Source organism: Hyperolius riggenbachi, chromosome 3 (assembly GCF_040937935.1).
Source record: "Hyperolius riggenbachi isolate aHypRig1 chromosome 3, aHypRig1.pri, whole genome shotgun sequence".
NCBI lineage: Eukaryota > Metazoa > Chordata > Amphibia > Anura > Hyperoliidae > Hyperolius > Hyperolius riggenbachi.
In genome coordinates this window covers 40,961,952-40,988,852 of record NC_090648.1, presented here as the reverse complement: position 1 = coordinate 40,988,852, position 26,901 = coordinate 40,961,952, and the positions used below count along the sequence as shown (strand labels likewise).

At 40.2% G+C, this 26,901-nt stretch overlaps 1 protein-coding gene and 35 non-coding genes across 36 annotated transcripts in view; all 36 read right to left on the bottom strand.

Annotated features, from left to right (window-relative positions):
* GUCY2D (guanylate cyclase 2D, retinal) overlaps nucleotides 1-26,901 on the bottom strand; it is a 604,889-nt gene that overhangs the window by 495,247 nt on the left and 82,741 nt on the right. The gene's annotated exons all lie outside the window — the stretch shown is intronic.
* Nucleotides 197-268, bottom strand: TRNAW-CCA (transfer RNA tryptophan (anticodon CCA)). The gene has a single exon. It is a non-coding gene; the product is annotated as a tRNA-Trp (tRNA).
* TRNAW-CCA (transfer RNA tryptophan (anticodon CCA)) lies at nucleotides 942-1,013 on the bottom strand. The gene has a single exon. It is a non-coding gene; the product is annotated as a tRNA-Trp (tRNA).
* Nucleotides 1,687-1,758, bottom strand: TRNAW-CCA (transfer RNA tryptophan (anticodon CCA)). The gene has a single exon. It is a non-coding gene; the product is annotated as a tRNA-Trp (tRNA).
* Nucleotides 2,430-2,501, bottom strand: TRNAW-CCA (transfer RNA tryptophan (anticodon CCA)). The gene has a single exon. It is a non-coding gene; the product is annotated as a tRNA-Trp (tRNA).
* On the bottom strand, nucleotides 3,175-3,246 carry TRNAW-CCA (transfer RNA tryptophan (anticodon CCA)). Its single transcript has one exon. It is a non-coding gene; the product is annotated as a tRNA-Trp (tRNA).
* TRNAW-CCA (transfer RNA tryptophan (anticodon CCA)) lies at nucleotides 3,920-3,991 on the bottom strand. The gene has a single exon. It is a non-coding gene; the product is annotated as a tRNA-Trp (tRNA).
* TRNAW-CCA (transfer RNA tryptophan (anticodon CCA)) lies at nucleotides 4,664-4,735 on the bottom strand. Its single transcript has one exon. It is a non-coding gene; the product is annotated as a tRNA-Trp (tRNA).
* Nucleotides 5,409-5,480, bottom strand: TRNAW-CCA (transfer RNA tryptophan (anticodon CCA)). Its single transcript has one exon. It is a non-coding gene; the product is annotated as a tRNA-Trp (tRNA).
* On the bottom strand, nucleotides 6,153-6,224 carry TRNAW-CCA (transfer RNA tryptophan (anticodon CCA)). The gene has a single exon. It is a non-coding gene; the product is annotated as a tRNA-Trp (tRNA).
* TRNAW-CCA (transfer RNA tryptophan (anticodon CCA)) lies at nucleotides 6,897-6,968 on the bottom strand. Its single transcript has one exon. It is a non-coding gene; the product is annotated as a tRNA-Trp (tRNA).
* Nucleotides 7,642-7,713, bottom strand: TRNAW-CCA (transfer RNA tryptophan (anticodon CCA)). The gene has a single exon. It is a non-coding gene; the product is annotated as a tRNA-Trp (tRNA).
* Nucleotides 8,386-8,457, bottom strand: TRNAW-CCA (transfer RNA tryptophan (anticodon CCA)). Its single transcript has one exon. It is a non-coding gene; the product is annotated as a tRNA-Trp (tRNA).
* TRNAW-CCA (transfer RNA tryptophan (anticodon CCA)) lies at nucleotides 9,131-9,202 on the bottom strand. Its single transcript has one exon. It is a non-coding gene; the product is annotated as a tRNA-Trp (tRNA).
* Nucleotides 9,874-9,945, bottom strand: TRNAW-CCA (transfer RNA tryptophan (anticodon CCA)). The gene has a single exon. It is a non-coding gene; the product is annotated as a tRNA-Trp (tRNA).
* TRNAW-CCA (transfer RNA tryptophan (anticodon CCA)) lies at nucleotides 10,620-10,691 on the bottom strand. The gene has a single exon. It is a non-coding gene; the product is annotated as a tRNA-Trp (tRNA).
* On the bottom strand, nucleotides 11,363-11,434 carry TRNAW-CCA (transfer RNA tryptophan (anticodon CCA)). The gene has a single exon. It is a non-coding gene; the product is annotated as a tRNA-Trp (tRNA).
* On the bottom strand, nucleotides 12,108-12,179 carry TRNAW-CCA (transfer RNA tryptophan (anticodon CCA)). The gene has a single exon. It is a non-coding gene; the product is annotated as a tRNA-Trp (tRNA).
* TRNAW-CCA (transfer RNA tryptophan (anticodon CCA)) lies at nucleotides 12,852-12,923 on the bottom strand. Its single transcript has one exon. It is a non-coding gene; the product is annotated as a tRNA-Trp (tRNA).
* TRNAW-CCA (transfer RNA tryptophan (anticodon CCA)) lies at nucleotides 13,595-13,666 on the bottom strand. The gene has a single exon. It is a non-coding gene; the product is annotated as a tRNA-Trp (tRNA).
* Nucleotides 14,340-14,411, bottom strand: TRNAW-CCA (transfer RNA tryptophan (anticodon CCA)). The gene has a single exon. It is a non-coding gene; the product is annotated as a tRNA-Trp (tRNA).
* Nucleotides 15,085-15,156, bottom strand: TRNAW-CCA (transfer RNA tryptophan (anticodon CCA)). Its single transcript has one exon. It is a non-coding gene; the product is annotated as a tRNA-Trp (tRNA).
* TRNAW-CCA (transfer RNA tryptophan (anticodon CCA)) lies at nucleotides 15,829-15,900 on the bottom strand. Its single transcript has one exon. It is a non-coding gene; the product is annotated as a tRNA-Trp (tRNA).
* On the bottom strand, nucleotides 16,574-16,645 carry TRNAW-CCA (transfer RNA tryptophan (anticodon CCA)). The gene has a single exon. It is a non-coding gene; the product is annotated as a tRNA-Trp (tRNA).
* On the bottom strand, nucleotides 17,319-17,390 carry TRNAW-CCA (transfer RNA tryptophan (anticodon CCA)). The gene has a single exon. It is a non-coding gene; the product is annotated as a tRNA-Trp (tRNA).
* Nucleotides 18,063-18,134, bottom strand: TRNAW-CCA (transfer RNA tryptophan (anticodon CCA)). The gene has a single exon. It is a non-coding gene; the product is annotated as a tRNA-Trp (tRNA).
* On the bottom strand, nucleotides 18,808-18,879 carry TRNAW-CCA (transfer RNA tryptophan (anticodon CCA)). The gene has a single exon. It is a non-coding gene; the product is annotated as a tRNA-Trp (tRNA).
* Nucleotides 19,551-19,622, bottom strand: TRNAW-CCA (transfer RNA tryptophan (anticodon CCA)). The gene has a single exon. It is a non-coding gene; the product is annotated as a tRNA-Trp (tRNA).
* On the bottom strand, nucleotides 20,296-20,367 carry TRNAW-CCA (transfer RNA tryptophan (anticodon CCA)). The gene has a single exon. It is a non-coding gene; the product is annotated as a tRNA-Trp (tRNA).
* Nucleotides 21,041-21,112, bottom strand: TRNAW-CCA (transfer RNA tryptophan (anticodon CCA)). Its single transcript has one exon. It is a non-coding gene; the product is annotated as a tRNA-Trp (tRNA).
* TRNAW-CCA (transfer RNA tryptophan (anticodon CCA)) lies at nucleotides 21,784-21,855 on the bottom strand. Its single transcript has one exon. It is a non-coding gene; the product is annotated as a tRNA-Trp (tRNA).
* Nucleotides 22,528-22,599, bottom strand: TRNAW-CCA (transfer RNA tryptophan (anticodon CCA)). The gene has a single exon. It is a non-coding gene; the product is annotated as a tRNA-Trp (tRNA).
* TRNAW-CCA (transfer RNA tryptophan (anticodon CCA)) lies at nucleotides 23,272-23,343 on the bottom strand. Its single transcript has one exon. It is a non-coding gene; the product is annotated as a tRNA-Trp (tRNA).
* On the bottom strand, nucleotides 24,016-24,087 carry TRNAW-CCA (transfer RNA tryptophan (anticodon CCA)). Its single transcript has one exon. It is a non-coding gene; the product is annotated as a tRNA-Trp (tRNA).
* Nucleotides 24,756-24,827, bottom strand: TRNAW-CCA (transfer RNA tryptophan (anticodon CCA)). The gene has a single exon. It is a non-coding gene; the product is annotated as a tRNA-Trp (tRNA).
* On the bottom strand, nucleotides 25,499-25,570 carry TRNAW-CCA (transfer RNA tryptophan (anticodon CCA)). Its single transcript has one exon. It is a non-coding gene; the product is annotated as a tRNA-Trp (tRNA).

Sequence of the window (26,901 nt, the reverse complement as noted above, 5' to 3'; positions counted from 1 at the left end):
AACTTTGCCCAATTGTGTAGCAAGCTAAGGGATATTTTTTATTGCTGTGAGAGAGTGGACAGTGTACTTTCTCAGCTCCTATGAGGATAGTGAGCTTAGTGTACTTTCAATGTTTTGCCCTTTCAGAATATTACCAATCGGTTACAGCACTTCAAGGAGTCCATGTGAAGACATGGGCTTGTGTGAAAAAGCTCACTGACCCCGACGTGATTTGAACACGCAACCTTCTGATCTGGAGTCAGACGCGCTACCGTTGCGCCACGAGGTCCCTGCATACTTTCATATTGGAACAGTTACATCGACGGCCTAAGAGACTTTCTTTTCTTTACAATGACAAAATGGGTTTACTGCTAGTAATGTTATACTGACAGTTTTTGGAACTGTTTGATCGACGAACTAAGAGACTTTCTTTTGTTTACAATGACAACAATGGTTTACTGCTAATAATGCTATACTCACAGTGGGTACCAGCGTTCTCTTCTCTACACAATTTTAAGCAAAAAAGAGAATACCAGAAATGCCACACAATGTTTCTATCCTCAGACACTCACTACTGTGCCCACTGCTTATTTTTCTTTGCTTTCTCTTCAAATGAAAAAGGTTAACAGCATTTTAAAAGGCAGCCACACTAAACACCTTCTTAAACACATCATGCTACATGAAAAGTGTCATGTTCAAATGAAAATATAGCGTTTATAGTCACTTCTATACAACTGCACCAGCAGCCCCAAAAGAAGGCTTGTAGAACTTTGCCCAATTGTGTAGCAAGCTAAGGGATATTTTTTATTGCTGTGAGAGAGTGGACAGTGTACTTTCTCAGCTCCTATGAGGATAGTGAGCTAAGTGTACTTTCAATGTTTTGCCCTTTCAGAATATTACCAATCGGTTACAGCATTTCAAGGAGTCCATGTGAAGACATGGGCTTGTGTGAAAAAGCTCACTGACCCCGACGTGATTTGAACACGCAACCTTCTGATCTGGAGTCAGACGCGCTACCGTTGCGCCACGAGGTCCCTGCATACTTTCATATTGGAACAGTTACATCGACGGCCTAAGAGACTTTCTTTTCTTTACAATGACAAAATGGGTTTACTGCTAGTAATGTTATACTGACAGTTTTTGGAACTGTTTGATCGACGAACTAAGAGACTTTCTTTTGTTTACAATGACAACAATGGTTTACTGCTAATAATGCTATACTCACAGAGGGTACCAGCGTTCTCTTCTCTACACAATTTTAAGCAAAAAAGAGAATACCAGAAATGCCACACAATGTTTCTATCCTCAGACACTCACTACTGTGCCCACTGCTTATTTTTCTTTGCTTTCCCTTCAAATGAAAAAGGTTAACAGCATTTTAAAAGGCAGCCACACTAAACACCTTCTTAAACACATCATGCTACATGAAAAGTGTCATGTTCAAATGAAAATATAGCGTTTATAGTCACTTCTATACAACTGCACCAGCAGCCCCAAAAGAAGGCTTGTAGAACTTTGCCCAATTGTGTAGCAAGCTCAGGGATATTTTTTATTGCTGTGAGAGAGTGGACAGTGTACTTTCTCAGCTCCTATGAGGATAGTGAGCTAAGTGTACTTTCAATGTTTTGCCCTTTCAGAATATTACCAATCGGTTACAGCATTTCAAGGAGTCCATGTGAAGACATGGGCTTGTGTGAAAAAGCTCACTGACCCCGACGTGATTTGAACACGCAACCTTCTGATCTGGAGTCAGACGCGCTACCGTTGCGCCACGAGGTCCCTGCATTCTTACATATTAGAACAGTTACATCGACGGCCTAAGAGACTTTCTTTTCTTTACAATGACAAAATGGGTTTACTGCTAGTAATGTTATACTGACAGTTTTTGGAACTGTTTGATCGACGAACTAAGAGACTTTCTTTTGTTTACAATGACAACAATGGTTTACTGCTAATAATGCTATACTCACAGAGGGTACCAGCGTTCTCTTCTCTACACAATTTTAAGCAAAAAAGAGAATACCAGAAATGCCACACAATGCTTCTATCCTCAGTCACTCACTACTGTGCCCACTGCTTATTTTTCTTTGCTTTCTCTTCAATGAAAAAGGTTAACAGCATTTTAAAAGGCAGCCACACTAAACACATTCTTAAACACATCATGCTACATGAAAAGTGTCATGTTCAAATGAAAATATAGCGTTTTTAGTCACTTCTATACAACTGCACCAGCAGCCCCAAAAGAAGGGTTGTAGAACTTTGCCCAATTGCGTAGCAAGCTAAGGGATATTTTTAATTGCTGTGAGAGAGTGGACAGTGTACTTTCTCAGCTCCTATGAGGATAGTGAGCTACGTGTACCTTCAATGTTTTGCCCTGTCAGAATTTTCCAATCGGTTACAGCATTTCAAGGAGTCCATGTGAAGACATGGGCTTGTGTGAAAAAGCTCACTGACTCCGACGTGATTTGAACACGCAACCTTCCGATCTGGAGTCAGACACGCTACCGTTGCGCCACGAGGTCCCTGCATTCTTGTGCATTGGAAAAGTTACATCGACGGCCTAAGAGATTTTCTTTTCTTTACAATGACAATGTGGGTTTACTGCTAGTAATGTTATACTGACAGTTTTTTGGAACTGTTTGATCGGCGGCTTAAGAGACTTTCTTTTGTTTACAATGACAACAATGGTTTACTGCTAATAATGCTATAATCACAGAGGGTACCAGCGTTCTCTTCTCTACACAATTTTAAGCAAAAAAGAGAATACCAGAAATGCCACACAATGTTTCTATCCTCAGACACTCACTACTGTGCCCACTGCTTATTTTTCTTTGCTTTCTCTTCAAATGAAAAAGGTTAACAGCATTTTAAAAGGCAGCCACACTAAACACTTTCTTAAACACATCATGCTACATGAAAAGTGTCATGTTCAAATGAAAATATAGCGTTTACAGTCACTTCTATACAACTGCATCAGCAGCCCCAAAAGAAGGGTTGTAGAACTTTGCCCAATTGCGTAGCAAGCTAAGGGATATTTTTTATTGCTGTGAGAGAGTGGACAGTGTACTTTCTCAGCTCCTATGAGGATAGTGAGCTAAGTGTACTTTCAATGTTTTGCCCTTTCAGAATTTTCCAATCGGTTACAGCATTTCAAGGAGTCCATGTGAAGACATGGGCTTGTGTGAAAAAGCTCACTGACCCCGACGTGATTTGAACACGCAACCTTCTGATCTGGAGTCAGACGCGCTACCGTTGCGCCACGAGGTCCCTGCATTCTTTTGTATTGGAAAAGTTACATCGACGGCCTAAGAGACTTTCTTTTCTTTACAATGACAATATGGGTTTACTGCTAGTAATGTTATACTCACAGTTTTTGGAACTGTTTGATCGACGGCCTAAGAGACTTTCTTTTGTTTACAATGACAACAATGGTTTACTGCTAATAATGCTATACTCACAGAGGGTACCAGCGTTCTCTTCTCTACACAATTTTAAGCAAATAAGAGAATACCAGAAATGCGACACAATGCTTCTATCCTCAGACACTCACTACTGTGCCCACTGCTTATTTTTCTTTGCTTTCTCTTCAAATGAAAAAGGTTAACAGCATTTTAAAAGGCAGCCACACTAAACACCTTCTTAAACACATCATGCTACATGAAAAGTGTCATGTTCAAATGAAAATATAGCGTTTATAGTCACTTCTATACAACTGCACCAGCAGCCCCAAAAGAAGGCTTGTAGAACTTTGCCCAATTGTGTAGCAAGCTAAGGGATATTTTTTATTGCTGTGAGAGAGTGGACAGTGTACTTTCTCAGCTCCTATGAGGATAGTGAGCTTAGTGTACTTTCAATGTTTTGCCCTTTCAGAATATTACCAATCGGTTACAGCATTTCAAGGAGTCCATGTGAAGACATGGGCTTGTGTGAAAAAGCTCACTGACCCCGACGTGATTTGAACACGCAACCTTCTGATCTGGAGTCAGACGCGCTACCGTTGCGCCACGAGGTCCCTGCATACTTTCATATTGGAACAGTTACATCGACGGCCTAAGAGACTTTCTTTTCTTTACAATGACAAAATGGGTTTACTGCTAGTAATGTTATACTGACAGTTTTTGGAACTGTTTGATCGACGAACTAAGAGACTTTCTTTTGTTTACAATGACAACAATGGTTTACTGCTAATAATGCTATACTCACAGAGGGTACCAGCGTTCTCTTCTCTACACAATTTTAAGCAAAAAAGAGAATACCAGAAATGCCACACAATGTTTCTATCCTCAGACACTCACTACTGTGCCCACTGCTTATTTTTCTTTGCTTTCTCTTCAAATGAAAAAGGTTAACAGCATTTTAAAAGGCAGCCACACTAAACACTTTCTTAAACACATCATGCTACATGAAAAGTGTCATGTTCAAATGAAAATATAGCGTTTATAGTCACTTCTATACAACTGCACCAGCAGCCCCAAAACAAGGGTTGTAGAACTTTGCCCAATTGCGTAGCAAGCTAAGGGATATTTTTTATTGCTGTGAGAGAGTGGACAGTGTACTTTCTCAGCTCCTATGAGGATAGTTAGCTACGTGTACTTTCAATGTTTTGCCCTTTCAGAATTTTCCAATCGGTTACAGCATTTCAAGGAGTCCATGTGAAGACATGGGCTTGTGTGAAAAAGCTCACTGACCCCGACGTGATTTGAACACGCAACCTTCTGATCTGGAGTCAGACGCGCTACCGTTGCGCCACGAGGTCCCTGCATTCTTTCATATTGGAACAGTTACATCAACGGCCTAAGAGACTTTCTTTTCTTTACAATGACAAAATGGGTTTACTGCTAGTAATGTTATACTGACAGTTTTTGGAACTGTTTGATCGACGAACTAAGAGACTTTCTTTTGTTTACAATGACAACAATGGTTTACTGCTAATAATGCTATACTCACAGAGGGTACCAGCGTTCTCTTCTCTACACAATTTTAAGCAAATAAGAGAATACCAGAAATGCCACACAATGCTTCTATCCTCAGACACTCACTACTGTGCCCACTGCTTATTTTTCTTTGCTTTCTCTTCAAATGAAAAAGGTTAACAGCATTTTAAAAGGCAGCCACACTAAACACCTTCTTAAACACATCATGCTACATGAAAAGTGTCATGTTCAAATGAAAATATAGCGTTTATAGTCACTTCTATACAACTGCACCAGCAGCCCCAAAAGAAGGCTTGTTGAACTTTGCCCAATTGTGTAGCAAGCTAAGGGATATTTTTTATTGCTGTGAGAGAGTGGACAGTGTACTTTCTCAGCTCCTATGAGGATAGTGAGCTAAGTGTACTTTCAATGTTTTGCCCTTTCAGAATATTACCAATCGGTTACAGCATTTCAAGGAGTCCATGTGAAGACATGGGCTTGTGTGAAAAAGCTCACTGACCCTAACGTGATTTGAACACGCAACCTTCTGATCTGGAGTCAGACGCGCTACCGTTGCGCCACGAGGTCCCTGCATACTTTCATATTGGAACAGTTACATCGACGGCCTAAGAGACTTTCTTTTCTTTACAATGACAAAATGGGTTTACTGCTAGTAATGTTATACTGACAGTTTTTGGAACTGTTTGATCGACGAACTAAGAGACTTTCTTTTGTTTACAATGACAACAATGGTTTACTGCTAATAATGCTATACTCACAGAGGGTACCAGCGTTCTCTTCTCTACACAATTTTAAGCAAAAAAGAGAATACCAGAAATGCCACACAATGTTTCTATCCTCAGACACTCACTACTGTGCCCACTGCTTATTTTTCTTTGCTTTCTCTTCAAATGAAAAAGGTTAACAGCATTTTAAAAGGCAGCCACACTAAACACTTTCTTAAACACATCATGCTACATGAAAAGTGTCATGTTCAAATGAAAATATAGCGTTTATAGTCACTTCTATACAACTGCACCAGCAGCCCCAAAACAAGGGTTGTAGAACTTTGCCCAATTGCGTAGCAAGCTAAGGGATATTTTTTATTGCTGTGAGAGAGTGGACAGTGTACTTTCTCAGCTCCTATGAGGATAGTTAGCTACGTGTACTTTCAATGTTTTGCCCTTTCAGAATTTTCCAATCGGTTACAGCATTTCAAGGAGTCCATGTGAAGACATGGGCTTGTGTGAAATAGCTCACTGACCCCGACGTGATTTGAACACGCAACCTTCTGATCTGGAGTCAGACGCGCTACCGTTGCGCCACGAGGTCCCTGCATACTTTCATATTGGAACAGTTACATCGACGGCCTAAGAGACTTTCTTTTCTTTACAATGACAAAATGGGTTTACTGCTAGTAATGTTATACTGACAGTTTTTGGAACTGTTTGATCGACGAACTAAGAGACTTTCTTTTGTTTACAATGACAACAATGGTTTACTGCTAATAATGCTATACTCACAGAGGGTACCAGCGTTCTCTTCTCTACACAATTTTAAGCAAAAAAGAGAATACCAGAAATGCCACACAATGTTTCTATCCTCAGACACTCACTACTGTGCCCACTGCTTATTTTTCTTTGCTTTCTCTTCAAATGAAAAAGGTTAACAGCATTTTAAAAGGCAGCCACACTAAACACTTTCTTAAACACATCATGCTACATGAAAAGTGTCATGTTCAAATGAAAATATAGCGTTTATAGTCACTTCTATACAACTGCACCAGCAGCCCCAAAACAAGGGTTGTAGAACTTTGCCCAATTGCGTAGCAAGCTAAGGGATATTTTTTATTGCTGTGAGAGAGTGGACAGTGTACTTTCTCAGCTCCTATGAGGATAGTTAGCTACGTGTACTTTCAATGTTTTGCCCTTTCAGAATTTTCCAATCGGTTACAGCATTTCAAGGAGTCCATGTGAAGACATGGGCTTGTGTGAAAAAGCTCACTGACCCCGACGTGATTTGAACACGCAACCTTCTGATCTGGAGTCAGACGCGCTACCGTTGCGCCACGAGGTCCCTGCATTCTTTCATATTGGAACAGTTACATCAACGGCCTAAGAGACTTTCTTTTCTTTACAATGACAAAATGGGTTTACTGCTAGTAATGTTATACTGACAGTTTTTGGAACTGTTTGATCGACGAACTAAGAGACTTTCTTTTGTTTACAATGACAACAATGGTTTACTGCTAATAATGCTATACTCACAGAGGGTACCAGCGTTCTCTTCTCTACACAATTTTAAGCAAATAAGAGAATACCAGAAATGCCACACAATGCTTCTATCCTCAGACACTCACTACTGTGCCCACTGCTTATTTTTCTTTGCTTTCTCTTCAAATGAAAAAGGTTAACAGCATTTTAAAAGGCAGCCACACTAAACACCTTCTTAAACACATCATGCTACATGAAAAGTGTCATGTTCAAATGAAAATATAGCGTTTATAGTCACTTCTATACAACTGCACCAGCAGCCCCAAAAGAAGGCTTGTTGAACTTTGCCCAATTGTGTAGCAAGCTAAGGGATATTTTTTATTGCTGTGAGAGAGTGGACAGTGTACTTTCTCAGCTCCTATGAGGATAGTGAGCTAAGTGTACTTTCAATGTTTTGCCCTTTCAGAATATTACCAATCGGTTACAGCATTTCAAGGAGTCCATGTGAAGACATGGGCTTGTGTGAAAAAGCTCACTGACCCTAACGTGATTTGAACACGCAACCTTCTGATCTGGAGTCAGACGCGCTACCGTTGCGCCACGAGGTCCCTGCATACTTTCATATTGGAACAGTTACATCGACGGCCTAAGAGACTTTCTTTTCTTTACAATGACAAAATGGGTTTACTGCTAGTAATGTTATACTGACAGTTTTTGGAACTGTTTGATCGACGAACTAAGAGACTTTCTTTTGTTTACAATGACAACAATGGTTTACTGCTAATAATGCTATACTCACAGAGGGTACCAGCGTTCTCTTCTCTACACAATTTTAAGCAAAAAAGAGAATACCAGAAATGCCACACAATGTTTCTATCCTCAGACACTCACTACTGTGCCCACTGCTTATTTTTCTTTGCTTTCTCTTCAAATGAAAAAGGTTAACAGCATTTTAAAAGGCAGCCACACTAAACACTTTCTTAAACACATCATGCTACATGAAAAGTGTCATGTTCAAATGAAAATATAGCGTTTATAGTCACTTCTATACAACTGCACCAGCAGCCCCAAAACAAGGGTTGTAGAACTTTGCCCAATTGCGTAGCAAGCTAAGGGATATTTTTTATTGCTGTGAGAGAGTGGACAGTGTACTTTCTCAGCTCCTATGAGGATAGTTAGCTACGTGTACTTTCAATGTTTTGCCCTTTCAGAATTTTCCAATCGGTTACAGCATTTCAAGGAGTCCATGTGAAGACATGGGCTTGTGTGAAATAGCTCACTGACCCCGACGTGATTTGAACACGCAACCTTCTGATCTGGAGTCAGACGCGCTACCGTTGCGCCACGAGGTCCCTGCATTCTTTCATATTGGAACAGTTACATCAACGGCCTAAGAGACTTTCTTTTCTTTACAATGACAAAATGGGTTTACTGCTAGTAATGTTATACTGACAGTTTTTGGAACTGTTTGATCGACGAACTAAGAGACTTTCTTTTGTTTACAATGACAACAATGGTTTACTGCTAATAATGCTATACTCACAGAGGGTACCAGCGTTCTCTTCTCTACACAATTTTAAGCAAATAAGAGAATACCAGAAATGCCACACAATGCTTCTATCCTCAGACACTCACTACTGTGCCCACTGCTTATTTTTCTTTGCTTTCTCTTCAAATGAAAAAGGTTAACAGCATTTTAAAAGGCAGCCACACTAAACACCTTCTTAAACACATCATGCTACATGAAAAGTGTCATGTTCAAATGAAAATATAGCGTTTATAGTCACTTCTATACAACTGCACCAGCAGCCCCAAAAGAAGGCTTGTAGAACTTTGCCCAATTGTGTAGCAAGCTAAGGGATATTTTTTATTGCTGTGAGAGAGTGGACAGTGTACTTTCTCAGCTCCTATGAGGATAGTGAGCTAAGTGTACTTTCAATGTTTTGCCCTTTCAGAATATTACCAATCGGTTACAGCATTTCAAGGAGTCCATGTGAAGACATGGGCTTGTGTGAAAAAGCTCACTGACCCCGACGTGATTTGAACACGCAACCTTCTGATCTGGAGTCAGACGCCCTACCGTTGCGCCACGAGGTCCCTGCATACTTTCATATTGGAACAGTTACATCGACGGCCTAAGAGACTTTCTTTTCTTTACAATGACAAAATGGGTTTACTGCTAGTAATGTTATACTGACAGTTTTTGGAACTGTTTGATCGACGAACTAAGAGACTTTCTTTTGTTTACAATGACAACAATGGTTTACTGCTAATAATGCTATACTCACAGAGGGTACCAGCGTTCTCTTCTCTACACAATTTTAAGCAAAAAAGAGAATACCAGAAATGCCACACAATGCTTCTATCCTCAGTCACTCACTACTGTGCCCACTGCTTATTTTTCTTTGCTTTCTCTTCAATGAAAAAGGTTAACAGCATTTTAAAAGGCAGCCACACTAAACACATTCTTAAACACATCATGCTACATGAAAAGTGTCATGTTCAAATGAAAATATAGCGTTTTTAGTCACTTCTATACAACTGCACCAGCAGCCCCAAAAGAAGGGTTGTAGAACTTTGCCCAATTGCGTAGCAAGCTAAGGGATATTTTTAATTGCTGTGAGAGAGTGGACAGTGTACTTTCTCAGCTCCTATGAGGATAGTGAGCTACGTGTACCTTCAATGTTTTGCCCTGTCAGAATTTTCCAATCGGTTACAGCATTTCAAGGAGTCCATGTGAAGACATGGGCTTGTGTGAAAAAGCTCACTGATCCCGACGTGATTTGAACACGCAACCTTCTGATCTGGAGTCAGACGCGCTACCGTTGCGCCACGAGGTCCCTGCATTCTTGTGCATTGGAAAAGTTACATCGACGGCCTAAGAGATTTTCTTTTCTTTACAATGACAATGTGGGTTTACTGCTAGTAATGTTATACTGACAGTTTTTTGGAACTGTTTGATCGGCGGCTTAAGAGACTTTCTTTTGTTTACAATGACAACAATGGTTTACTGCTAATAATGCTATAATCACAGAGGGTACCAGCGTTCTCTTCTCTACACAATTTTAAGCAAAAAAGAGAATACCAGAAATGCCACACAATGTTTCTATCCTCAGACACTCACTACTGTGCCCACTGCCTATTTTTCTTTGCTTTCTCTTCAAATGAAAAAGGTTAACAGCATTTTAAAAGGCAGCCACACTAAACACTTTCTTAAACACATCATGCTACATGAAAAGTGTCATGTTCAAATGAAAATATAGCGTTTACAGTCACTTCTATACAACTGCATCAGCAGCCCCAAAAGAAGGGTTGTAGAACTTTGCCCAATTGCGTAGCAAGCTAAGGGATATTTTTTATTGCTGTGAGAGAGTGGACAGTGTACTTTCTCAGCTCCTATGAGGATAGTGAGCTAAGTGTACTTTCAATGTTTTGCCCTTTCAGAATATTACCAATCGGTTACAGCATTTCAAGGAGTCCATGTGAAGACATGGGCTTGTGTGAAAAAGCTCACTGACCCCGACGTGATTTGAACACGCAACCTTCTGATCTGGAGTCAGACGCCCTACCGTTGCGCCACGAGGTCCCTGCATACTTTCATATTGGAACAGTTACATCGACGGCCTAAGAGACTTTCTTTTCTTTACAATGACAAAATGGGTTTACTGCTAGTAATGTTATACTGACAGTTTTTGGAACTGTTTGATCGACGAACTAAGAGACTTTCTTTTGTTTACAATGACAACAATGGTTTACTGCTAATAATGCTATACTCACAGAGGGTACCAGCGTTCTCTTCTCTACACAATTTTAAGCAAAAAAGAGAATACCAGAAATGCCACACAATGCTTCTATCCTCAGTCACTCACTACTGTGCCCACTGCTTATTTTTCTTTGCTTTCTCTTCAATGAAAAAGGTTAACAGCATTTTAAAAGGCAGCCACACTAAACACATTCTTAAACACATCATGCTACATGAAAAGTGTCATGTTCAAATGAAAATATAGCGTTTTTAGTCACTTCTATACAACTGCACCAGCAGCCCCAAAAGAAGGGTTGTAGAACTTTGCCCAATTGCGTAGCAAGCTAAGGGATATTTTTAATTGCTGTGAGAGAGTGGACAGTGTACTTTCTCAGCTCCTATGAGGATAGTGAGCTACGTGTACCTTCAATGTTTTGCCCTGTCAGAATTTTCCAATCGGTTACAGCATTTCAAGGAGTCCATGTGAAGACATGGGCTTGTGTGAAAAAGCTCACTGATCCCGACGTGATTTGAACACGCAACCTTCTGATCTGGAGTCAGACGCGCTACCGTTGCGCCACGAGGTCCCTGCATTCTTTTGTATTGGAAAAGTTACATCAACGGCCTAAGAGACTTTCTTTTCTTTACAATGACAAAATGGGTTTACTGCTAGTAATGTTATACTGACAGTTTTTGGAACTGTTTGATCGACGAACTAAGAGACTTTCTTTTGTTTACAATGACAACAATGGTTTACTGCTAATAATGCTATACTCACAGAGGGTACCAGCGTTCTCTTCTCTACACAATTTTAAGCAAATAAGAGAATACCAGAAATGCCACACAATGCTTCTATCCTCAGACACTCACTACTGTGCCCACTGCTTATTTTTCTTTGCTTTCTCTTCAAATGAAAAAGGTTAACAGCATTTTAAAAGGCAGCCACACTAAACACCTTCTTAAACACATCATGCTACATGAAAAGTGTCATGTTCAAATGAAAATATAGCGTTTATAGTCACTTCTATACAACTGCACCAGCAGCCCCAAAAGAAGGCTTGTAGAACTTTGCCCAATTGTGTAGCAAGCTAAGGGATATTTTTTATTGCTGTGAGAGAGTGGACAGTGTACTTTCTCAGCTCCTATGAGGATAGTGAGCTAAGTGTACTTTCAATGTTTTGCCCTTTCAGAATATTACCAATCGGTTACAGCATTTCAAGGAGTCCATGTGAAGACATGGGCTTGTGTGAAAAAGCTCACTGACCCCGACGTGATTTGAACACGCAACCTTCTGATCTGGAGTCAGACGCCCTACCGTTGCGCCACGAGGTCCCTGCATACTTTCATGTTGGAACAGTTACATCGACGGCCTAAGAGACTTTCTTTTCTTTACAATGACAAAATGGGTTTACTGCTAGTAATGTTATACTGACAGTTTTTGGAACTGTTTGATCGACGAACTAAGAGACTTTCTTTTGTTTACAATGACAACAATGGTTTACTGCTAATAATGCTATACTCACAGAGGGTACCAGCGTTCTCTTCTCTACACAATTTTAAGCAAAAAAGAGAATACCAGAAATGTCACACAATGCTTCTATCCTCAGTCACTCACTACTGTGCCCACTGCTTATTTTTCTTTGCTTTCTCTTCAATGAAAAAGGTTAACAGCATTTTAAAAGGCAGCCACACTAAACACCTTCTTAAACACATCATGCTACATGAAAAGTGTCATGTTCAAATGAAAATATAGCGTTTATAGTCACTTCTATACAACTGCACCAGCAGCCCCAAAAGAAGGCTTGTAGAACTTTGCCCAATTGTGTAGCAAGCTAAGGGATATTTTTTATTGCTGTGAGAGAGTGGACAGTGTACTTTCTCAGCTCCTATGAGGATAGTGAGCTAAGTGTACTTTCAATGTTTTGCCCTTTCAGAATATTACCAATCGGTTACAGCATTTCAAGGAGTCCATGTGAAGACATGGGCTTGTGTGAAAAAGCTCACTGACCCCGACGTGATTTGAACACGCAACCTTCTGATCTGGAGTCAGACGCCCTACCGTTGCGCCACGAGGTCCCTGCATACTTTCATATTGGAACAGTTACATCGACGGCCTAAGAGACTTTCTTTTCTTTACAATGACAAAATGGGTTTACTGCTAGTAATGTTATACTGACAGTTTTTGGAACTGTTTGATCGACGAACTAAGAGACTTTCTTTTGTTTACAATGACAACAATGGTTTACTGCTAATAATGCTATACTCACAGAGGGTACCAGCGTTCTCTTCTCTACACAATTTTAAGCAAAAAAGAGAATACCAGAAATGTCACACAATGCTTCTATCCTCAGTCACTCACTACTGTGCCCACTGCTTATTTTTCTTTGCTTTCTCTTCAATGAAAAAGGTTAACAGCATTTTAAAAGGCAGCCACACTAAACACATTCTTAAACACATCATGCTACATGAAAAGTGTCATGTTCAAATGAAAATATAGCGTTTTTAGTCACTTCTATACAACTGCACCAGCAGCCCCAAAAGAAGGGTTGTAGAACTTTGCCCAATTGCGTAGCAAGCTAAGGGATATTTTTAATTGCTGTGAGAGAGTGGACAGTGTACTTTCTCAGCTCCTATGAGGATAGTGAGCTACGTGTACCTTCAATGTTTTGCCCTGTCAGAATTTTCCAATCGGTTACAGCATTTCAAGGAGTCCATGTGAAGACATGGGCTTGTGTGAAAAAGCTCACTGATCCCGACGTGAGTTGAACACGCAACCTTCTGATCTGGAGTCAGACGCGCTACCGTTGCGCCACGAGGTCCCTGCATTCTTGTGCATTGGAAAAGTTACATCGACGGCCTAAGAGATTTTCTTTTCTTTACAATGACAATGTGGGTTTACTGCTAGTAATGTTATACTGACAGTTTTTTGGAACTGTTTGATCGGCGGCTTAAGAGACTTTCTTTTGTTTACAATGACAACAATGGTTTACTGCTAATAATGCTATAATCACAGAGGGTACCAGCGTTCTCTTCTCTACACAATTTTAAGCAAAAAAGAGAATACCAGAAATGCCACACAATGTTTCTATCCTCAGACACTCACTACTGTGCCCACTGCTTATTTTTCTTTGCTTTCTCTTCAAATGAAAAAGGTTAACAGCATTTTAAAAGGCAGCCACACTAAACACTTTCTTAAACACATCATGCTACATGAAAAGTGTCATGTTCAAATGAAAATATAGCGTTTATAGTCACTTCTATACAACTGCACCAGCAGCCCCAAAAGAAGGGTTGTAGAACTTTGCCCAATTGCGTAGCAAGCTAAGGGATATTTTTTATTGCTGTGAGAGAGTGGACAGTGTACTTTCTCAGCTCCTATGAGGATAGTGAGCTAAGTGTACTTTCAATGTTTTGCCCTTTCAGAATTTTCCAATCGGTTACAGCATTTCAAGGAGTCCATGTGAAGACATGGGCTTGTGTGAAAAAGCTCACTGACCCCGACGTGATTTGAACACGCAACCTTCTGATCTGGAGTCAGACGCGCTACCGTTGCGCCACGAGGTCCCTGCATTCTTTTGTATTGGAAAAGTTACATCGACGGCCTAAGAGACGTTCTTTTCTTTACAATGACAATATGGGTTTACTGCTAGTAATGTTATACTCACAGTTTTTGGAACTGTTTGATCGACGGCCTAAGAGACTTTCTTTTGTTTACAATGACAACAATGGTTTACTGCTAATAATGCTATACTCACAGAGGGTACCAGCGTTCTCTTCTCTACACAATTTTAAGCAAATAAGAGAATACCAGAAATGCCACACAATGCTTCTATCCTCAGACACTCACTACTGTGCCCACTGCTTATTTTTCTTTGCTTTCTCTTCAAATGAAAAAGGTTAACAGCATTTTAAAAGGCAGCCACACTAAACACCTTCTTAAACACATCATGCTACATGAAAAGTGTCATGTTCAAATGAAAATATAGCGTTTATAGTCACTTCTATACAACTGCACCAGCAGCCCCAAAAGAAGGCTTGTAGAACTTTGCCCAATTGTGTAGCAAGCTAAGGGATATTTTTTATTGCTGTGAGAGAGTGGACAGTGTACTTTCTCAGCTCCTATGAGGATAGTGAGCTAAGTGTACTTTCAATGTTTTGCCCTTTCAGAATATTACCAATCGGTTACAGCATTTCAAGGAGTCCATGTGAAGACATGGGCTTGTGTGAAAAAGCTCACTGACCCCGACGTGATTTGAACACGCAACCTTCTGATCTGGAGTCAGACGCCCTACCGTTGCGCCACGAGGTCCCTGCATACTTCCATATTGGAACAGTTACATCGACGGCCTAAGAGACTTTCTTTTCTTTACAATGACAAAATGGGTTTACTGCTAGTAATGTTATACTGACAGTTTTTGGAACTGTTTGATCGACGAACTAAGAGACTTTCTTTTGTTTACAATGACAACAATGGTTTACTGCTAATAATGCTATACTCACAGAGGGTACCAGCGTTCTCTTCTCTACACAATTTTAAGCAAAAAAGAGAATACCAGAAATGCCACACAATGTTTCTATCCTCAGACACTCACTACTGTGCCCACTGCTTATTTTTCTTTGCTTTCTCTTCAAATGAAAAAGGTTAACAGCATTTTAAAAGGCAGCCACACTAAACACTTTCTTAAACACATCATGCTACATGAAAAGTGTCATGTTCAAATGAAAATATAGCGTTTATAGTCACTTCTATACAACTGCACCAGCAGCCCCAAAACAAGGGTTGTAGAACTTTGCCCAATTGCGTAGCAAGCTAAGGGATATTTTTTATTGCTGTGAGAGAGTGGACAGTGTACTTTCTCAGCTCCTATGAGGATAGTTAGCTACGTGTACTTTCAATGTTTTGCCCTTTCAGAATTTTCCAATCGGTTACAGCATTTCAAGGAGTCCATGTGAAGACATGGGCTTGTGTGAAAAAGCTCACTGACCCCGACGTGATTTGAACACGCAACCTTCTGATCTGGAGTCAGACGCGCTACCGTTGCGCCACGAGGTCCCTGCATTCTTGTGCATTGGAAAAGTTACATCGACGGCCTAAGAGATTTTCTTTTCTTTACAATGACAATGTGGGTTTACTGCTAGTAATGTTATACTGACAGTTTTTTGGAACTGTTTGATCGGCGGCTTAAGAGACTTTCTTTTGTTTACAATGACAACAATGGTTTACTGCTAATAATGCTATACTCACAGAGGGTACCAGCGTTCTCTTCTCTACACAATTTTAAGCAAAAAAGAGAATACCAGAAATGCCACACAATGTTTCTATCCTCAGACACTCACTACTGTGCCCACTGCTTATTTTTCTTTGCTTTCTCTTCAAATGAAAAAGGTTAACAGCATTTTAAAAGGCAGCCACACTAAACACTTTCTTAAACACATCATGCTACATGAAAAGTGTCATGTTCAAATGAAAATATAGCGTTTATAGTCACTTCTATACAACTGCACCAGCAGCCCCAAAAGAAGGGTTGTAGAACTTTGCCCAATTGCGTAGCAAGCTAAGGGATATTTTTTATTGCTGTGAGAGAGTGGACAGTGTACTTTCTCAGCTCCTATGAGGATAGTGAGCTAAGTGTACTTTCAATGTTTTGCCCTTTCAGAATTTTCCAATCGGTTACAGCATTTCAAGGAGTCCATGTGAAGACATGGGCTTGTGTGAAAAAGCTCACTGACCCCGACGTGATTTGAACACGCAACCTTCTGATCTGGTGTCAGACGCGCTACCGTTGCGCCACGAGGTCCCTGCATTCTTTTGTATTGGAAAAGTTACATCGACGGCCTAAGAGACTTTCTTTTCTTTACAATGACAATATGGGTTTACTGCTAGTAATGTTATACTCACAGTTTTTGGAACTGTTTGATCGACGGCCTAAGAGACTTTCTTTTGTTTACAATGACAACAATGGTTTACTGCTAATAATGCTATACTCACAGAGGGTACCAGCGTTCTCTTCTCTACACAATTTTAAGCAAATAAGAGAATACCAGAAATGCCACACAATGCTTCTATCCTCAGACACTCACTACTGTGCCCACTGCTTATTTTTCTTTGCTTTCTCTTCAAATGAAAAAGGTTAACAGCATTTTAAAAGGCAGCCACACTAAACACCTTCTTAAACACATCATGCTACATGAAAAGTGTCATGTTCAAATGAAAATATAGCGTTTATAGTCACTTCTATACAACTGCACCAGCAGCCCCAAAAGAAGGCTTGTAGAACTTTGCCCAATTGTGTAGCAAGCTAAGGGATATTTTTTATTGCTGTGAGAGAGTGGACAGTGTACTTTCTCAGCTCCTAAGAGGATAGTGAGCTAAGTGTACTTTCAATGTTTTGCCCTTTCAGAATATTACCAATCGGTTACAGCATTTCAAGGAGTCCATGTGAAGACATGGGCTTGTGTGAAAAAGCTCACTGACCCCGACGTGATTTGAACACGCAACCTTCTGATCTGGAGTCAGACGCGCTACCGTTGCGCCACGAGGTCCCTGCATACTTTCATATTGGAACAGTTACATCGACGGCCTAAGAGACTTTCTTTTCTTTACAATGACAAAATGGGTTTACTGCTAGTAATGTTATACTGACAGTTTTTGGAACTGTTTGATCGACGAACTAAGAGACTTTCTTTTGTTTACAATGACAACAATGGTTTACTGCTAATAATGCTATACTCACAGAGGGTACCAGCGTTCTCTTCTCTACACAATTTTAAGCAAAAAAGAGAATACCAGAAATGCCACACAATGTTTCTATCCTCAGACACTCACTACTGTGCCCACTGCTTATTTTTCTTTGCTTTCTCTTCAAATGAAAAAGGTTAACAGCATTTTAAAAGGCAGCCACACTAAACACTTTCTTAAACACATCATGCTACATGAAAAGTGTCATGTTCAAATGAAAATATAGCGTTTATAGTCACTTCTATACAACTGCACCAGCAGCCCCAAAACAAGGGTTGTAGAACTTTGCCCAATTGCGTAGCAAGCTAAGGGATATTTTTTATTGCTGTGAGAGAGTGGACAGTGTACTTTCTCAGCTCCTATGAGGATAGTTAGCTACGTGTACTTTCAATGTTTTGCCCTTTCAGAATTTTCCAATCGGTTACAGCATTTCAAGGAGTCCATGTGAAGACATGGGCTTGTGTGAAAAAGCTCACTGACCCCGACGTGATTTGAACACGCAACCTTCTGATCTGGAGTCAGACGCGCTACCGTTGCGCCACGAGGTCCCTGCATTCTTTTGTATTGGAAAAGTTACATCGACGGCCTAAGAGACTTTCTTTTCTTTACAATGACAATATGGGTTTACTGCTAGTAATGTTATACTCACAGTTTTTGGAACTGTTTGATCGACGGCCTAAGAGACTTTCTTTTGTTTACAATGACAACAATGGTTTACTGCTAATAATGCTATACTCACAGAGGGTACCAGCGTTCTCTTCTCTACACAATTTTAAGCAAATAAGAGAATACCAGAAATGCCACACAATGCTTCTATCCTCAGACACTCACTACTGTGCCCACTGCTTATTTTTCTTTGCTTTCTCTTCAAATGAAAAAGGTTAACAGCATTTTAAAAGGCAGCCACACTAAACACCTTCTTAAACACATCATGCTACATGAAAAGTGTCATGTTCAAATGAAAATATAGCGTTTATAGTCACTTCTATACAACTGCACCAGCAGCCCCAAAAGAAGGCTTGTAGAACTTTGCCCAATTGTGTAGCAAGCTAAGGGATATTTTTTATTGCTGTGAGAGAGTGGACAGTGTACTTTCTCAGCTCCTATGAGGATAGTTAGCTAAGTGTACTTTCAATGTTTTGCCCTTTCAGAATATTACCAATCGGTTACAGCATTTCAAGGAGTCCATGTGAAGACATGGGCTTGTGTGAAAAAGCTCACTGACCCCGACGTGATTTGAACACGCAACCTTCTGATCTGGAGTCAGACGCGCTACCGTTGCGCCACGAAGTCCCTGCATTCTTTCATATTGGAACAGTTACATCGACGGCCTAAGAGACTTTCTTTTCTTTACAATGACAAAATGGGTTTACTGCTAGTAATGTTATACTGACAGTTTTTGGAACTGTTTGATCGACGAACTAAGAGACTTTCTTTTGTTTACAATGACAACAATGGTTTACTGCTAATAATGCTATACTCACAGAGGGTACCAGCGTTCTCTTCTCTACACAATTTTAAGCAAAAAAGAGAATACCAGAAATGCCACACAATGCTTCTATCCTCAGTCACTCACTACTGTGCCCACTGCTTATTTTTCTTTGCTTTCTCTTCAATGAAAAAGGTTAACAGCATTTTAAAAGGCAGCCACACTAAACACATTCTTAAACACATCATGCTACATGAAAAGTGTCATGTTCAAATGAAAATATAGCGTTTTTAGTCACTTCTATACAACTGCACCAGCAGCCCCAAAAGAAGGGTTGTAGAACTTTGCCCAATTGCGTAGCAAGCTAAGGGATATTTTTAATTGCTGTGAGAGAGTGGACAGTGTACTTTCTCAGCTCCTATGAGGATAGTGAGCTACGTGTACCTTCAATGTTTTGCCCTGTCAGAATTTTCCAATCGGTTACAGCATTTCAAGGAGTCCATGTGAAGACATGGGCTTGTGTGAAAAAGCTCACTGACCCCGACGTGATTTGAACACGCAACCTTCTGATCTGGAGTCAGACGCGCTACCGTTGCGCCACGAGGTCCCTGCATTCTTGTGCATTGGAAAAGTTACATCGACGGCCTAAGAGATTTTCTTTTCTTTACAATGACAATGTGGGTTTACTGCTAGTAATGTTATACTGACAGTTTTTTGGAACTGTTTGATCGGCGGCTTAAGAGACTTTCTTTTGTTTACAATGACAACAATGGTTTACTGCTAATAATGCTATACTCACAGAGGGTACCAGCGTTCTCTTCTCTACACAATTTTAAGCAAAAAAGAGAATACCAGAAATGCCACACAATGTTTCTATCCTCAGACACTCACTACTGTGCCCACTGCTTATTTTTCTTTGCTTTCTCTTCAAATGAAAAAGGTTAACAGCATTTTAAAAGGCAGCCACACTAAACACTTTCTTAAACACATCATGCTACATGAAAAGTGTCATGTTCAAATGAAAATATAGCGTTTACAGTCACTTCTATACAACTGCATCAGCAGCCCCAAAAGAAGGGTTGTAGAACTTTGCCCAATTGCGTAGCAAGCTAAGGGATATTTTTTATTGCTGTGAGAGAGTGGACAGTGTACTTTCTCAGCTCCTATGAGGATAGTGAGCTAAGTGTACTTTCAATGTTTTGCCCTTTCAGAATTTTCCAATCGGTTACAGCATTTCAAGGAGTCCATGTGAAGACATGGGCTTGTGTGAAAAAGCTCACTGACCCCGACGTGATTTGAACACGCAACCTTCTGATCTGGTGTCAGACGCGCTACCGTTGCGCCACGAGGTCCCTGCATTCTTTTGTATTGGAAAAGTTACATCGACGGCCTAAGAGACTTTCTTTTCTTTACAATGACAATATGGGTTTACTGCTAGTAATGTTATACTCACAGTTTTTGGAACTGTTTGATCGACGGCCTAAGAGACTTTCTTTTGTTTACAATGACAACAATGGTTTACTGCTAATAATGCTATACTCACAGAGGGTACCAGCGTTCTCTTCTCTACACAATTTTAAGCAAATAAGAGAATACCAGAAATGCCACACAATGCTTCTATCCTCAGACACTCACTACTGTGCCCACTGCTTATTTTTCTTTGCTTTCTCTTCAAATGAAAAAGGTTAACAGCATTTTAAAAGGCAGCCACACTAAACACCTTCTTAAACACATCATGCTACATGAAAAGTGTCATGTTCAAATGAAAATATAGCGTTTATAGTCACTTCTATACAACTGCACCAGCAGCCCCAAAAGAAGGCTTGTAGAACTTTGCCCAATTGTGTAGCAAGCTAAGGGATATTTTTTATTGCTGTGAGAGAGTGGACAGTGTACTTTCTCAGCTCCTATGAGGATAGTGAGCTAAGTGTACTTTCAATGTTTTGCCCTTTCAGAATATTACCAATCGGTTACAGCATTTCAAGGAGTCTATGTGAAGACATGGGCTTGTGTGAAAAAGCTCACTGACCCCGACGTGATTTGAACACGCAACCTTCTGATCTGGAGTCAGACGCGCTACCGTTGCGCCACGAGGTCCCTGCATACTTTCATATTGGAACAGTTACATCGACGGCCTAAGAGACTTTCTTTTCTTTACAATGACAAAATGGGTTTACTGCTAGTAATGTTATACTGACAGTTTTTGGAACTGTTTGATCGACGAACTAAGAGACTTTCTTTTGTTTACAATGACAACAATGGTTTACTGCTAATAATGCTATACTCACAGAGGGTACCAGCGTTCTCTTCTCTACACAATGTTAAGCAAAAAAGAGAATACCAGAAATGCCACACAATGCTTCTATCCTCAGTCACTCACTCCTGTGCCCACTGCTTATTTTTCTTTGCTTTCTCTTCAATGAAATAGGTTAACAGCATTTTAAAAGGCAGCCACACTAAACACATTCTTAAACACATCATGCTACATGAAAAGTGTCATGTTCAAATGAAAATATAGCGTTTTTAGTCACTTCTATACAACTGCACCAGCAGCCCCAAAAGAAGGGTTGTAGAACTTTGCCCAATTGCGTAGCAAGCTAAGTGATATTTTTAATTGCTGTGAGAGAGTGGACAGTGCACTTTCTCAGCTCCTATGAGGATAGCGAGCTACGTGTGCCTTCAATGTTTTGCCCTGTCAGAATTTTCCAATCGGTTACAGCATTTCAAGGAGTCCATGTGAAGACATGGGCTTGTGTGAAAAAGCTCACAGACCCCGACGTGATTTGAACACGCAACCTTCTGATCTGGAGTCAGACGCGCTACCGTTACGCCACGAGGTCCCTGCATTCTTGTGCATTGGAAAAGTTACATCGACGGCCTAAGAGATTTTCTTTTCTTTACAATGACAATATGGGATTACTGCTAGTAATGTTATACTCACAGTTTTTGGAACTGTTTGATCGACGGCCTAAGAGACTTTCTTTTGTTTACAATGACAACAATGGTTTACTGCTAATAATGCTATACTCACAGAGGGTACCAGCGTTCTCTTCTCTACACAATTTTAAGCAAAAAAGAGAATACCAGAAATGCCACACAATGTTTCTATCCTCAGACACTCACTACTGTGCCCACTGCTTATTTTTCTTTGCTTTCTCTTCAAATGAAAAAGGTTAACAGTATTTTAAAAGGCAGCCACACTAAACACCTTCTTAAACACATCATGCTACAAGAAAAGTGTCATGTTCAAATGAAAATATAGCGTTTATAGTCACTTCTATACAACTGCACCAGCAGCCCCAAAACAAGGGTTGTAGAACTTTGCCCAATTGCGTAGCAAGCTAAGGGATATTTTTTATTGCTATGAGAGAGTGGACAGTGTACTTTCTCAGCTCCTATGAGGATAGTTAGCTACGTGTACTTTCAATGTTTTGCCCTTTCAGAATTTTCCAATCGGTTACAGCATTTCAAGGAGTCCATGTGAAGACATGGGCTTGTGTGAAAAAGCTCACTGACCCCGACGTGATTTGAACAAGCAACCTTCTGATCTGGAGTCAGACGCGCTACCGTTGCGCCACGAGGTCCCTGCATTCTTTCGTATTGGAACAGTTACATCGACGGCCTAAGAGACTTTCTTTTCTTTACAATGACAAAATGGGTTTACTGCTAGTAATGTTATACTGACAGTTTTTGGAACTGTTTGATCGACGACCTAAGAGACTTTCTTTTGTTTACAATGACAACAATGGTTTACTGCTAATAATGCTATACTCACAGAGGGTACCAGCGTTCTCTTCTCTACACAATTTTAAGCAAAAAAGAGAATACCAGAAATGCCACACAATGCTTCTATCCTCAGACACTCACTACTGTGTCCACTGCTTATTTTTCTTTGCTTTCTCTTCAAATGAAAAAGGTTAACAGCATTTTAAAAGGCAGCCACACTAAACACCTTCTTAAACACATCATGCTACATGAAAAGTGTTATGTTCAAATGAAAATATAGCGTTTTTAGTAACTTCTATACAACTGCACCAGCAGCCCCAAAAGAAGGGTTGTAGAACTTTGCCCAATTGCATAGCAAGCTAAGGGATATTTTTTATTGCTGTGAGAGAGTGGACAGTGTACTTTCTCAGCTCCTATGAGGATAGTGAGCTACGTGTACCTTCAATGTTTTGCCCTGTCAGAATTTTCCAATCGGTTACAGCATTTCAAGGAGTCCATGTGAAGACATGGGCTTGTGTGAAAAAGCTCACTGACCCCGACGTGATTTGAACACGCAACCTTCTGATCTGGAGTCAGACGCGCTACCGTTGCGCCACGAGGTCCCTGCATTCTTTCGTATTGGAACAGTTACATCGACGGCCTAAGTGACTTTCTTTTCTTTACAACGACAAAATGGGTTTACTGCTAGTAATGTTATACTGACAGTTTTTGGAACTGTTTGATCGACGACCTAAGAGACTTTCTTTTGTTTACAATGACAACAATGGTTTACTGCTAATAATGCTATACTCACAGAGGGTACCAGCGTTCTCTTCTCTACACAATTTTAAGCAAAAAAGAGAATACCAGAAATGCCACACAATGCTTCTATCCTCAGACACTCACTACTGTGTCCACTGCTTATTTTTCTTTGCTTTCTCTTCAAATGAAGAAGGTTAACAGCATTTTAAAAGGCAGCCACACTAAACACCTTCTTAAACACATCATACTACATGAAAAGTGTCATGTTCAAATGAAAATATAGCGTTTATAGTCACTTCTATACAACTGCACCAGCAGCCCCAAAATAAGGGTTGTAGAACTTTGCCCAATTGCGTAGCAAGCTAAGGGATATTTTTATTGCTGTGAGAGAGTGGACAGTGTACTTTCTCAGCTCCTATGAGGATAGTGAGCTAAGTGTACTTTCAATGTTTTGCCCTTTCAGAATATTACCAATCGGTTACAGCATTTCAAGGAGTCCATGTGAAGACATAAGCTTGTGTGAAAAAGCTCACTGACCCCGACGTGATTTGCACACGCAACCTTCTGATCTGGAGTCAGACGTGCTACCGTTGCGCCACGAGGTCCCTGCATTCTTGTGCATTGGAAAAGTTACATTGACGGCCTAAGAGATTTTCTTTTCTTTACAATGACAATATGGGTTTACTGCTAGTAATGTTATACTGACAGTTTTTGGAACTGTTTGATCGACGCCCTAAGAGACTTTCTTTTGTTTACAATGACATCAATGGTTTACTGCTAATAATGCTATACTCACAGAGGGTACCAGCGTTCTCTTCTCTACACAATTTTAAGCAAAAAAGAGAATACCAGAAATGCCACACAATGCTTCTATCCTCAGACACTCACTACTGTGCCCACTGCTTATTTTTCTTTGCTTTCTCTTCAAATGAAAAAGGTTAACAGCAAAAAGGCAGCCACACTAAACACTTTCTTAAACACATCATGCTACATGAAAAGTGTCATGTTCAAATGAAAATATAGCGTTTATAGTCACTTCTCTACAACTGCATCAGCAGCCCCAAAAGAAGGGTTGTAGAACTTTGCCGAATTGCGTAGCAAGCTAAGGGATATTTTTTATTGCAGTGAGAGAGTGGACAGTGTACTTTCTCAGCTCCTATGAGGATAGTGAGCTAAGTGTACTTTCAATGTTTTGCCCTTTCAGAATTTTCCAATCGGTTACAGCATTTCAAGGAGTCTATGTGAAGACATGGGCTTGTGTGAAAAAGCTCACTGACCCCAACGTGATTTGAACACGCAACCTTCTGATCTGGAGTCAGACGCGCTACCGTTGCGCCACGAGGTCCCTGCATTCTTTTGTATTGGAAAAGTTACATCGACGGCCTAAGAGACTTTCTTTTCTTTACAATGACAATATGGGTTTACTGCTAGTAATGTTATACTCACAGTTTTTGGAACTGTTTGATCGACAACCTAAGAGACTTTCTTTTGTTTACAATGACAACAATGGTTTACTGCTAATAATGCTATACTCACAGAGGGTACCAGTGTTCTCTTCTCTACACAATTTTAAGCAAAAAAGAGAATACCAGAAATGCCACACAATGCTTCTATCCTCAGTCACTCACTACTGTGCCCACTGCTTATTTTTCTTTGCTTTCTCTTCAATGAAAAAGGTTAACAGCATTTTAAAAGGCAGCCACACTATACACATTCTTAAACACATCATGCTACATGAAAAGTGTCATGTTCAAATGAAAATATAGCGTTTATAGTCACTTCTATACAACTGCACCAGCAGCCCCAAAAGAAGGGTTGTAGAACTTTGCCCAATTGCGTAGCAAGCTAAGGGATATTTTTTATTGCTGTGAGAGAGTGGACAGTGTACTTTCTCAGCTCCTATGAGGATAGTTAGCTACGTGTACTTTCAATGTTTTGCCCTTTCAGAATTTTCCAATCGGTTACAGCATTTCAAGGAGTCCATGTGAAGACATGGGCTTGTGTGAAAAAGCTCACTGACCCCGACGTGATTTGAACACGCAACCTTCTGATCTGGAGTTAGACGCGCTACCGTTGCGCCACAAGGTCCCTGCATTCTTTTGTATTGGAACAGTTACATCGACGGCCTAAGAGACTTTCTTTTCTTTACAATGACAATATGGGTTTACTGCTAGTAATGTTATACTCACAGTTTTTGGAACTGTTTGATCGACGGCCTAAGAGACTTTCTTTTGTTTACAATGACAACAATGGTTTACTGCTAATAATGCTATACTCACAGAGGGTACCAGCGTTCTCTTCTCTACACAATTTTAAGCAAATAAGAGAATACCAGAAATGCCACACAATGCTTCTATCCTCAGACACTCACTACTGTGCCCACTGCTTATTTTTCTTTGCTTTCTCTTCAAATGAAAAAGGTTAACAGCATTTTAACAGGCATCCACACTAAACACCTTCTTAAACACATCATGCTACATGAAAAGTGTCATGTTCAAATGAAAATATAGCGTTTATAGTCACTTCTATACAACTGCACCAGCAGCCCCAAAAGAAGGGTTGTAGAACTTTGCCCAATTGCGTAGCAAGCTAAGGGATATTTTTTATTGCTGTGAGAGAGTGGACAGTGTACTTTCTCAGCTCCTATGAGGATAGTGAGCTAAGTGTACTTTCAATGTTTTGCCCTTTCAGAATATTACCAATCGGTTACAGCATTTCAAGGAGTCCATGTGAAGACATGGGCTTGTGTGAAAAAGGTCACTGACCCCAACATGATTTGAACACGCAACCTTCTGACCTGGCGTCAGACGCACTACCGTTGCGCCACGAGGTCCCTGCATTCTTTCATATTGGAACAGTTACATCGACGGCCTAAGAGACTTTCTTTTCTTTACAATGACAAAATGGGTTTACTGCTAGTAATGTTATACTGACAGTTTTTGGAACTGTTTGATCGACGACCTAAGAGACTTTCTTTTGTTTACAATGACAACAATGGTTTACTGCTAATAATGCTATGCTCGCAGAGGGTACCAGCGTTCTCTTCTCTACACAATTTTAAGCAAATAACAGAATACCAGAAATGCCACACAATGTTTCTATCCTCAGACACTCACTACTGTGCCCACTGCTTATTTTTCTTTGCATTCTCTTCAAATGAAAAAGGTTAACAGCATTTTAAAAGGCAGCCACACTAAACACTTTCTTAAACACATCATGCTACATGAAAAGTGTCATGTTCAAATGAAAATATAGCGTTTACAGTCACTTCTATACAACTGCATCAGCAGCCCCAAAAGAAGGGTTGTAGAACTTTGCCCAATTGCGTAGCAAGCTAAGGGATATTTTTTATTGCTGTGAGAGAGTGGACAGTGTACTTTCTCAGCTCCTATGAGGATAGTTAGCTACGTGTACTTTCA